Source organism: Atractosteus spatula, chromosome 1 (assembly GCF_055471065.1).
Source record: "Atractosteus spatula isolate fAtrSpa1 chromosome 1, fAtrSpa1.hap1, whole genome shotgun sequence".
Classification (NCBI taxonomy): domain Eukaryota; kingdom Metazoa; phylum Chordata; class Actinopteri; order Semionotiformes; family Lepisosteidae; genus Atractosteus; species Atractosteus spatula.
The window spans coordinates 46,246,717-46,259,657 of NC_142706.1; the positions used below are offsets into that span (position 1 = coordinate 46,246,717).

The window sequence follows — 12,941 nt, forward strand, 5'->3', positions numbered from 1 at the left end:
CAACTATTTCTTTGAAATGCGTTACTGTGACCTACTGTGACATATTAAAGAGGGAGATAAAAACAAATTCACAGAAATAGTGTCAGCTGACTGGCTCTCACGGGATGTCACCCGACAGCAATACAGAAAGCAGATAGGAAATTGAGCTGCAGAATTCATAGGAAAACCCCAAGTGTGAGGAGAAAAAGGGTTTCTGCTTTGATTATAGGTTCTACGGTTTTCTAGACAGATTAGGCAGTGTAATCAAAGGGTTAGGTTGGACTGTGTGAAAAAAAAAATTATGACTTGTGCAAATAAACGGAGGAGTAATGTGAGCCACATTGGAGAAGCAAATGTTCCCGAGTACTATTATAGATTGTTGACAATAATATATGATTTATAATATTAACAAGCTTACTTTGAAGACTTTGGGACAGCAAGCTAAGCGTTTGAAAATAAAACAATCAAAAGTACAGTAGAACTATTGGAATAGAAATACTGAAAAAACAGAGAACGCCAATGTGGGGAATGCTGGTGATGTGAGCTCTGCACAGCATGGTAAGGAAGAGAATCAAACAGCAGACCCACAGCCCTGCAGGAAAGTCACAAGATTCTCCTGCTCCTCACACATGACCTTTAGTCAGACACAACTGTCAACCAAAGCCGAATCCACATGTTCTGAAGGAAATCAAGTGGACTCACAGTGGGAAACACTCCTCATTACAAACCAGCCAGCCCAAAGGAGATTGTAATGTTTCCTACTGGAAAAGAAAGTCCATTAAAAAGTAGGTGAATGAAAGGTTGAACAACTCCTAGCTAATGGCCTCATGCCTGCTTGTTCCAGGCTGGTAAGATTTTCATCAGACTATAGTATGTCCTCCTCTTGAGTAGCACACTTTTTCTCCAACTCTGAATCTCACAATACACACTGGTACTGCGCACTGTATCCAAACATAAATCCTACCATTATATTATATACACAATCATGATGAATAACATGGGCTACATGTGTTCGCACTCATTATTTTCTACTGCTATGAAGAGAAGACACATTTTAGCACACTTATCAGCAAAATCTTTAACACATTTGTGTTTTGACATTATACTTAAAACTTATGACTCACTACAACTTCACAGATGTTCCTGGAGAAGAATTTCTTAACCGTATACATTTAGCCCCTTAGAAAAAATTTGACTATTCATCCCTTAGTTACGGATGAACAAGGCTGCAGGCAGCACTTCAGTGAGGAGTCAGCTTAGTAGAACAAGACTGAGGCTGCCACTGTTAAAATCTAATTATCTCTGTGTGGACTGATCCACATATCCATGTATTTCTTTGGATACACTCATATTTGACTCTGAAAACAGAGGTCAGGCGGTTTTCAAAACTCTTTACACTATACTCTGAAGATGCTAACGCTAACTTTTTTCAGAAGTGTCTAGGACAATCTTGTTTAAGTCTGTTCAATGATACCTCAATATTTCTAATACATGCGTACTATGTATACGCAGAACTTACAAACACCATGATCCTTTCAAACTCCGTTTGGCTACTCCACTGAATTGATTACTTGTCTTTCAATAGAGAATTCCGTAATGTATCCTGTTAAGAAAGTATTCATAAACCCTAGATTAATCTGATCTCAGTACATGGCCTTCCAGAACATGCACAGGAGTAAAACAAAATCATCTGTCTGCTTGGTCTATGAGCATCAGATGTGATTCTGAAGAACAGAAGGCAGGGGATAGACTGCAGCTGTGCACAAGATGTACTGTAGTAGCACGCTCAGTCCCCAATGTCTTCTTAAAGCAAGTGCGGTACAAAACCTACAGTCCAAGTGCTACAAAATGAATAAAAAACATAAAATGAAAAGTTAACAACATTGTTCACTTTTAACCATACCCAAGTTGAGAAGTATTTACATTTCTTACAGTGTTCATTAAAAATACAATTTTCAAATGGATTGCTAAAAGTTTAAAACCACAAGTTCAAAACAAACAGAAGATGGGGAGACTTTTTGCTCAGACTGAAGAACACTGGCTTGAGGTTTTGACTGCTAACATAAAATCTTCCCAAAAATGCAAACCAGCCAACATAGTACAAAAAGGAAACTCTGAAACAACTGTTCTCTTGATTTATATAATTTATCAAATGAAAAATATAGCACATCGACAAAAACATATACTCTAGATCATTTAAATACGTTCAGTTCATAAGCACCATCCATTGATTTAATGACTGAAATACCTTTTACATAAGTTTTTAATAAAGGCGAACAACTCGATCAAGACTAATCCAATAGCAAAGAACAGTGCTCTGCTATACTGTAGGTACCTTAATGGCAACCCGAGTGCTCATGGACACATTTGTACACACTGAAGGCGAAGGAGAAAACAAAAGCAACTGGGCATCGTTCAGCCCTTCGGGCGGTTCAGGGGGAGACCTGTATGTCATCTGCTGCGGGACTCTAATTAAAGGCTTCTCAGTCTCAGGCTTTGTAGATCACTGGCTCTCCTGTTTTTGTTTATTACAGACAAGCTCTTAACAACTGAAGCTTAGTGAACCTTTAATCTGAGCCCGGGTCAAAATCAGTTCCAATTCTCCCCGCACTTCACTTAATTTGAGAACCTGCCAAGACACTAAGCCATGGGTGCTCTGGCCAGTCTGGCCTTTGCTTGTTTTTAAATAAACTGCTTCACTCCTATTAAGAGTACCCAATTAATAATAGACTGACAGATGGGAATTTTGTTTTCTCAAACAACTCTATAACAAGCATATGTTAATTCACAATTTTACACTGGTTTAATTGCTTACATTCCAGATGCACGGCCATTGAAAGTGTCCACACTAATTCACATTGAGAAATGCGGAACGTGGTATAGTGTTCATGCTATTTTCCAACTCCCAAACATCTTGTTAAAGGAAGGAGCTGATTACAAAAGACAGTCTTTTCTAGCACATAGTTTAGAAAATGTGCTTGAGTAGCCTCAGTCATTCAGAGTTCAAGTGGAACAAAGATCAAAAATAGAAAGCAGAATGAGAGGCCGAGAACTCCAGCTCTGATTCACTTGCTAAAGAACTGGGTCTTCAAAATGGTGCTTCAAACCATTTCTAGATTACTTAATTTAACAAATCATCTTCTTCGAGCAATCTGTTGTCAGTCTAAAACTGCTGAATAAATACTTACCTGTTAGGAGCTCTGGTCAGGGATCTCCAGGACCAGAGTATTTCTAACACTAAGGCTGCGTGTGATCACACTCCTTTAATACCAGTAAGAATTCAAGATTGATTTATACATTTTGCAGACACAAAGCATTGCCTATAATGTAATTCTTTTTTAATGGCTTTCTGCCAGCACACCTCAATTTGAAAATTTACATCAAAATGCATTTGTTCCTGCTCCCTCTGCAAACCAGATTGTGTGGCAGCCAAAGCCAAGGTCCAATATCACACATTAAATATTCATAACATATACAGAAATTACAATTAAAATGCTAAAATGGTCTACACGTTCTATAAACAGTGATCACTTAACAAAAGGGCACAGTCTCCAAAAGCATCACATTTTTTGCATTAGTGAATCCTGCTGCTAATATTCTCTCGGAGATTTCGCCAGCTGATACTGCCAAAACTATTTAACTCTAATATATCCATCCATTATCAGGCAGTGGTTTACTGCGGGTGAGCTGCGGTAACCCAGGACCTATTCTGGCAGCCCAGGGCACAAATTGGAACCACATCCTGGATGAAACATCAGACCATCACAGAACATATGCACACACAAATGACAGAGCACAGACACCAATCATGCTAGCCAGCATGTTTCGAGCAGGTCAGAGGAAATTTTAAACATGTGGACAAAACCCACACGGCTGCAGTGAGAACATGCAAACTCCGCAAAGAATGTGCCCCTGTCCTGAATCACAGACAGGACTAAACAGCTGTGAAGCAGCCCACCCTCTGTCTGCATTATTATGGCAAAAAAAAAACAGCACAGACCATTATTTACAAAGCGTCCTCACTGTACACTCTCTCTGTACAGCAGAGTGGGTGCTCATGTGGAAATAAGGCAAAGAGTGTTTGAGGTTTATGTCTCTTTACTCACCTCCAGTGAGAAGCCGTGATTAAGAGAGCTGGTCAGATAAGTGGAAGGTTGTGGGTCTGGGTTAGGGCACTGCTGCTGTAACCTTGAGTTATAAATACTATAATAATAATAATTTATACTTGTTGCATAAATACTGTAGGTACTGGCTAGGTGGTTGTGGCAGATGAATTCTCAATTGACTTATCTGGTTAAACGAAGTACTGTATACAAATGAGCTAGTCAGGGTTGAATGACCTCCCCTCATTTCCAAACTATGTTCTTGCTAATGTCTTCCTTCACAATTCTTCACTTCAGATGTAAATTGAATATCGTGAAATCTTACACTGCAGTGCGAAGCTCTGTATAGTGCAGAAACAGGCAGGCAAAGCAAGTGCAATCAAAAAGCTGAATTCTCCCCAATAACACTTGAAAAGTCTCCGAACGTAACACTGCTCATACTGCCACATGCTCAATAAAGACGCAACTATACAAGATTAGATACAAATAATAAATAGAACAGGCTAATCCAAATATCTATTCTAATATATCTATATCTAATACCATTTCTACATACACCTTTATTTTCAAATCCCATGGAAAATAACCCCCCAAAATGTTTTCTCTTACTTTCCTAAAACAGTGCTCCTCTGCCAATTAGTCAGGCATTCACCTCTTCAGAATCAACCTGCTGCTCATTTCCTCCTCAGCTCTGGCTGCCAGTTGAATTCACTGAGTTTTTACCCAGCCAGCTGCTGTGTCTGAGTTGTCAGACTTCCTTATTTTGCCATCAGCTGACCTAATCTCTCACCTCTATTGGCTGTACCCACTCTCAAGGTCAGTGCTTTTATAGATCCTCTGAGGCTACACGATTGACCTAGACCTATATCAACTTGCTATAACAGGCAGGAGGGCTTCTTTCTCACTTACACACTGACACACACACACACTGACTGCAAGGTGAAGCTTGTCAAATTCAACAATGTCTGCCGCACGTCAGATTTCACCCTCAAAGCAAAACACATCACACTTCTTTAAAAATCAATTGAAAATGCTGTCGTGATCATTAACGACATTTGCTACAAAGCTGTAAAAGGGTGACATAGCTTTGATACATCATAGATAAATGCACTGAAAGAGAATTTAACTTATCAGCTGTGGCAAATTCACAAATACACCCCTTGGAGTATCACACAAACACATTAATGTCATCTGAAATGACCGTGTGCTACATAGTTGTACTAAAATAACTAAAATATCTCTTAGATTTAAATTGCACATGCAGACTGCAATGAAAGCATTGAAGGACTAGTTTATTTAATCACTCTCATTAGATCTTCCATAACATGCATGATCTAATGCATGCTTTTTTGCTTAAACTGTCACCAGCCACCTTCATTAATTATTTCAACTAAAAAGGCTTCTGAAAGGTCATGGCCAAGACATTTACAGCTCAAGTAATTCATATTGCACAAGTCCAGCGATGAAACAGACTGTTTTGAATCGCACCCTTCCTTTTCAAGGGCTCCAGCCTTCACCCAGCCACCATCAGCAGGACTGGTCCTCTTCCCAAGAAGTTTAGGTGGAGTTGTGCAAAAACCCAGTGATTGTTTTCTGTTGTCCCCTGCAGTAACAGGCTGGGATATGCCCTTTTTGTGGCACTTTGTGGAGGTAGATTACAGACTGGAACTGGGCTAAAAAAAAGCATGAAGTCTGGAAAAGCAGTTTACCAGGTTACCGTACTGCTCCAGCATGTGACCAGAGAGCCATCTGTGGGGACGAGGGAGATATCTGGAGACAGCCACACCACGCGGTCAGACATTTACAACACAGGTGATCTTCCACGACATCATTTCCAATTACCCACTCTTCACAAGTCATTTTCCCCTCCATCAATGTAATGGACTGTACAGCAGAAAACTAAGAAAAATAAAATAAAAACTCAGAATGTGTATAAAGAAATATGAGCAATATGTAGGTGATGTATTCGGTACCTTTTAGCTACAGATTCCACGGATCACATCAGACTGTGCATTGATGCAGTTCAGTCCTTCCAAAAAAATAAATCTTAAGAAATTTTAAATGAGTGTACCCATGCCATGGTTGTCAACAATACAGTCTGTAAAATGCATATTTTGTCAGAAACAGTCTTCTGTGCCACTAAACTTTCTTTTTGCCTCTAATCTGATGGATTCTGTCTGTGCTGATGCAAACCAGGCAGTGTTAACTGCATGCTGTGGCATGGAAGCCCTGCAGCTAAGTACATTACTGTCAGCTACAGCATGGAAGAGGCAGTGATCTAGGAGCTTTTAGAAGAGACACTAATGCTGGGCTGGAACCTTTTGCTGAAATTTTATATAGTTGATGCAATTAATATAATCTTCAAAGAATACTTTGATTTTTTAAAAACATTTTGCATATTTCTATTCCAGTTTAATTTTACGTATAGTTGTCTTTTAGCTTGTTCGGGACTTTTCTCAAAGGTTTTGAAAATTTCTGACTTGAAAATTCCTTTGGATTGAAAGGCCCTCTGTTAATAAGGACTTATTATGATGAGGCCTACTATTCAATAGTCACACCCATGCTAAAGGACACAAAGCAACATCTCATCATGTAAATTCAGCAGGCGGGTTTCCTGTGCCCAAAGCCATTTAATACACTTATAAGAACTGGATATATCTGAGGCTGCAGCAATTTTTTTATTTCTGTTTGTTGCTTATAAACTTTGTTTTCAGTTAAAAAATGTGGATGAACTTCAGGAAACGGTAGACAATTATCACAGTAATATCGGTGAAAGTGCAGAAGACTGTGTAAGTGTGTTAGCACCGTACATAAAGTGACACATGCGACAGTAAATGTGCACAGCATTTCAAGCATGAGATTGATTATGAATCGCAAGGAGTCAGTGAGTCAAAAAGCATAGTTGGGGGGGGGGGAAGCTCTTTGGTTGGACAAAAGTCTTCTCGTGGCTTAAGACTTTAACATAGAAAGACGACCGTACAGACTTATCTATCAATAGTTTGTTACCTCAATTTTATTGCAGAAATGAAAATGAAACATCTCCAAAAACCAGGATATCCATAGGCTAAGCTAAAAATAGTGGTTTCACAAGTGCTCAGGCCATATCTTATTCAGTGCTGATAAAAAATAGCACCTCAAAGTATACTGTACATAAGAATAACAAACTTGTCAACATCAAAGAACCATGGGCAGTTTTCACACTTCTGTTATACATACAAATCCTGACTATTTCTCACAGACCTCTGTCACTTACCTTTATTTACTGCACAAAAGACTTCATGAATATCACCATCTTAATACTGCTTTTTAATTTTCACATCTGTAACAAAGCAATACACAGAAGGAGTAGATGAAAGCTACTTTTGTTCTTTTTTTCTTACCCCGGGCATATTCTATTGTTTATGCTCCTGTTTGTTTTCTCCTCTAAATGGACAGGTCATTAGCACCTCAAAAAGACTTGTTAAAGCTGAAGGAGAAGGGCAGATTACCAGTCAATGCTGTTGTGTCCATGTTGAAGCTCAGCGCTTCAGAGCATTCTCAAATCTTTCTGTCAAATTAACTCACTCAAGAACAGAAGCAGCCCAGCTCAGAAAAAAAAGCTCCTGACTGTGACTAGGCAGCCACAACGAAATGGAATAAACAGAAAATGTAGATGACACAGGGAAATTCATGAAAGTCTTGTGTCAGCTGCGTGGTGGTGGAAAAAGGGAAATTCTGGAACTACAGAGAGAACCATGGTTGCGCATTACATACGATACTCAAGACGTGGAGTTTTTAGTATTTACTCAGCAAACATCTCTGCCAGGCCAGAACTGTTGACAGTCAACCCTCAATTTAGGAAAGCTGCCATTTACACAAATTTGCAGCAGATTGTGCCTGGGAAAGACACTGACAAGCTTTGTGGGAAGCGGCTAACAAACTGAATGGACGCATCATTCTCAATGCATCCGCATCCCGAACGCCTGTACAAAACCATGCTACGCAGTGCTCATTCCAGCACTGCATTTAAATGACACGGAATAGAAAGTCCCTTCTAGTACCGATCATTCCTGACCATTCCGTCCCCCAGACAAAACAACGACGTAAATGGTCGCGTCATCCTGCAATACCTGAGACCTTTGCGGGTAAATGACACATTCGTGCCCGAAAAGCAAACTGCGAATTAAAAAGGGAAACAGTGTTTGAAAATGCGGACAGAAATCGACTTAAAACATATCAAGATAAAGAAGCACGTACGGGGGTGTTATGTAAATATGGCTGTGAAGCACAGTACGCAATTTTCATTTTTTTTCTCCACTGTTCAGTAGTAGACACATTCAACGCAAGACATTGACGTTAAAAATAATAATGAACCAGAAATGTTCAGAATGAAAGATAAACTACTTTTTTTGTACATGTATGCGATACTTTTACAGGACTTAGCATTTTTTTTCTATTAACAGAATGCTTGCCTGTACAATGTAATGGTGTGTAGCAAATAAAAAAAAATGAAAACATTTGAGACACAGGAATACTTAAAACATCAAGGGAAAAAAGGGGTTAAACGTACTGATGTGGCCACGCATGCATTCATTTAATGTTAAACGTTTCTTCACAACACCCCCTTTCACAGGAAGGCGGGTTTAATCAACTATGGTGTTGATTTTAACAGATACCTGTATGTTGCCACACCCTAAACACCTGCACAGTATGGATTCAGCAGGGAGGAAAGACTACTCCCACTTCGTAATGATCCGGGCCTAAGTAACTAGAGGGAAGGAATGACTGCATCTCTAAGCAGAGACCCGTGCCATGCAACAACGCCACCACATAATTTACGTGTAACACTAATGATGCACTCTGTCACAGTTATTACGTTTTATATGATATCCGATGCACCGGCGGACCTTTTTGAAAATTTTAGTTGCAAACAGACACAGCTAACCGGTGGTGGTGACATAAGAACTTTAAAATGATAAAGCCAAGTTGTCACGATCGGACCATGATACAAACTTCCGCGACTCTCCGAAAAAGAAGTATGATTTTACTTTTCGACAAACAAAAAGCAGAGACGGCACATTCACAGTCACAAATTAAACTCAGAGGTCGATCCAACAAGAAGCCACACTTACCAGCTGTTTTTTACTCCTGTAGAAAGAATTTTGACATGAAGGCAGCTTAAAGCTTTTCAGCGCCCCGAGAGATATTCCGTCCTTGTAGTAAGATCAGAAAACCTCCGCTGGAACCATTTAAAAAGTACAACCTCCGGGGACGAATGGAAACTTTGTTTCCAACTTGTTTGCGCTAGTCTTAGCTGTTGCTGTCTGTGCAAGCGGGCGCCATGTTTGTGTTTTTGTTACTTTTGTGAGCTCTTGAGCTTTGCAGAGGCTGCAGCTAGAGGCGGAATGGAACCGCCCAGACTACAGTGACTGGCGCTCAAAGAGCTGCGAGAAACACGCTTTCCGGCTGTCTTTCGTCAGGTTAGCAGTGCCCTCTGTCTTAGTTCTGCCAGAGCGGAGGATTTAACCTCTGCAACAGGTGAAAAACTGCAGATTCGTTTCACTCCTTTCAAATACATAGGGCGAAGTAAGTCTAAAATGATGGTCTTCTGAAATAGTTTGGCTGAAATGCTACTTAATATGCACTTTATTTCTTCAGTAATGAAATCCAAGCGTCTTCGCACGCCCTTTGCAGTTTAATGACGTACTTCAAAAGAGTCTGTGAAGTAGAAACCTCAGGAATTCCAGTTTTTTCTGTCCCTGTCAGAAGAAAGTACCCAACCGGCTGCATTTAACGTACTAGTTCACTTTACGTCAGGCACAGTGAACACGTTCCTGACATTAAGTCATGAATAATACTGTAACGAATACGGCCGATGGAGGCTCTGATTTCTGAACCTGAAGTCTCTAATTTCAGATTTACAGGCATCGATATCGTCTATTTTGTCATTTGTTTCTAAAAACACATTTTTCGGGGATATTGCCATTTTATAAATTTTACATGACGTAATTGATTAAGAATCAATGATCAAATTGCACAGTCTGGGCTACATGATAATTAATAGAAGTGCACTCCTACACTAAGACGTTACAACGTAAAAACGTTCAGTAGGTTGTTCTATTTCTGAAATTTGTTCCTGACGTTAATGTTTGTTCTTAACCGCAGCCGAAAATCAACAATGTATTACCCTTACCACTTGAAGGGACTGATACTTAGATGTAACCGCGACTACACCTTGAAATAGGTATAAATACTCGAGAAATGATAAAAAGCATTGTTCCCTTCTACCACAAAAAAAAACAACACAATAGTGTAAAATCGCTTGATGTCTCCAACTTCTGACAAGATTATTTTATTATCGGCTTAACATTCTCCTTAGTGCAAATTACCTGAAATTATTTTAAGTTAGACACTTCCCACCAAATGATAGGGAGTTCCTGCGACGCTTGAATGTGTGAATGTAATACATTACATTGGACGCTTTACACGTTTATTGAATTACGTGGATATATTGGGTATTACACAGCGTCAAACAATCGTATCAAAGTAGGCCTGCTAGAATGATTAGCACAAGGGAGAAGTAAAGATTGTTTACCCCAGTTACTGTCAAAGAGTGAACAACGTACTAACAAAGATGGGCTCAGAATCGTACAACACAATGGATTGGGAGTGCAGATGCTGTTTAGTCTGTCGGCAGAGAAGCACGGGTTCACGCAGAAGCCGAAGGATGGTAATACAGGTTATATTGCAATTACAAAATCGATTCCCTTCAAGGGAGGAAACTCCGGAGACCTTTCTGCGGCTATGTACTACTGGAATCTGTGCAGGAAGCCTACGATTGCCAAGGCAATGGCTTGGATACGTATCCGTATACAAATCAACAGTGAGGGTCTAAAAGTACCCAGTAATATATTCTACATTAAAACACCCTTTTCCAGTAAATCGTGCATTGATAACTTAATTGTAGTAATATTCATTTTTCACAAATCCATAAAACATAATGCACATACGTGGTAATGGCAAACTAAACCTTTCCTACATAGCAAACAAGTTAGATATAAGGTTTGACGGGGGGGGCTCTGTCAGCCTGCAGAAATATGTAATAAGACAGAAAGCAGAAAAGCAGATTTTCTGCTGAGTAGCCTTAACCTCTGCTTGTTCTGAGATAGAAACATTGATAAGATAAAAACACAAGAAAGCCATTTAGCCCCTCTAACTTTGTGTATTTCAAAAAATAGAATCAGCTGCCCTCAAAGTCTCTATTGTTTTTGTCACCTGTAAAATATTTTATTAAAGAGCAGGAATTAGCCGTGTTGGAGTTAAAAAAAGGCACTAAGCTTGGTCATTTGGTAGCTAATTGCATATTGATTTTGCGATGTCCTACAATCGTTTCCTGAAAGATCAGCAATGACATTGAAAAACAGCATTCTGCTCCACAGTTCTGAAACCTCCGGGTCTATAGCTGGATCCTGATGTCACTGTTGCTGTAGAAAGCTGAAGTCTGGAGTTCAACGAGACAGTTTGATTGGTAATGGGGTTCCATCCGTCTATTTTCTAGCCCCTTCATCCAGTTCAGTCTCAGGGAAGCCAGAGCCTATCCTGGCCATCATAATGTTGTCCCCTTTAATGATTCTAGAATGCCAAGAACACATTTTAATTAACGAAAGGGACCAAGCTACCCTGAATTGTTTTATTTACATGTGCTGGTAGATCACATTCATATAAAGGGCAAATCTTTTTAAGAGTTGTTCCTGATTAACCAATATGACAACTATTTGACATTCTTTTCACCTTGGCTGGTTTGGAAATATGGGGGCTTGATGTGGCCATGATGTACACAATTATTTTAAATTTCATTATCCCAATATGAATATTTGTACTTCTGGCACGTTACAAGAATAATCTGGGCTAATGCTAGAATCATTCTATGCACTGACCTTAATACCCAAGATGTGAAATGGTCTTTTCTTGTTATGGCTATGGTAGGTTAATATTTTCATTTCCTGATGTTGTCAAGCACATTAAGTCCTGTAAGAAAATTGACTTAAAATAAAGGTTTTCTTTAAGTGGCCAGCGCCACACTATCAACTTGCTGTACATCCAGAGATACTGAGTTTTAATGGCGATTAAAAAAAGTTCAAAGCAATTGTTTGTAGTTATAAATTGTACTGTAGTTAGTATTGATCAAACATCAATCCTCTTTTAATACATTTTCAGAAGAAGTGATGGACTCCATACCTGGTTTTAACACCAGGATAGTGTTGGAAAGGAACGTGCTGTTAAGGACAACAATGGCTGTTTTGATAGTTACTATATAAAATCATTAATCTCTTCCCTTTTGTCAGGCTCATGTTATGGAGCACCATGTTAAAGTCTGGGTGTTCATACACTACATGCTCCCATGTTTAAGAAGGCAGGTTCTTGTGTATGACCATGAATTCTGTGCTGATCATAATCAAAACAGATGGGGAGAGTAACACTTTGAAGATCAGTAATGACACTCAGCCCATACCTGGTCTTAAGGATCCAATACAAATAGCTTTTAATCCCAGTTTCACAGACAAAACTGAGGTAAAACCGGTGTAGATATTAAAAATTGACGGGGAAAACATTACAAACTAAATAATGAGCAATATATTGTACGTACTAGAGAACTCCAGTTTAAGAGTTATAAAACACCATGTGCACAATAGGATGTTTTCAACACTGTCCTACCTTTTTTAGAAAAAAAAATCTGATCTTAAATTAGAAAGGAAAGCTAAACAGTTTTACAGATTTAAGCACAAGTAAAAGGCTTTTAAAGATTCTGTTCTCAGGCATATACTCTGTCAGTTACTTGCATAATGCATAAAGAGAGCAATTTAGAAAGGCCAGATGGGG

The 12,941-nt window shown here is 39.2% G+C and overlaps 1 protein-coding gene across 1 annotated transcript in view; it reads right to left on the reverse strand.

Annotated features, from left to right (window-relative positions):
- dennd4c (DENN domain containing 4C) overlaps nt 1-9,404 on the reverse strand; it is an 83,913-nt gene extending 74,509 nt beyond the window's left edge. Inside the window, exon 1 of the mRNA XM_088934709.1 lies at nt 9,194-9,404. The gene's annotated coding sequence lies outside the window, so the exon portion shown is untranslated. The remainder of the gene's footprint in view (nt 1-9,193) is intronic.
- Between the last annotated feature and the right edge of the window lie 3,537 nt (nt 9,405-12,941).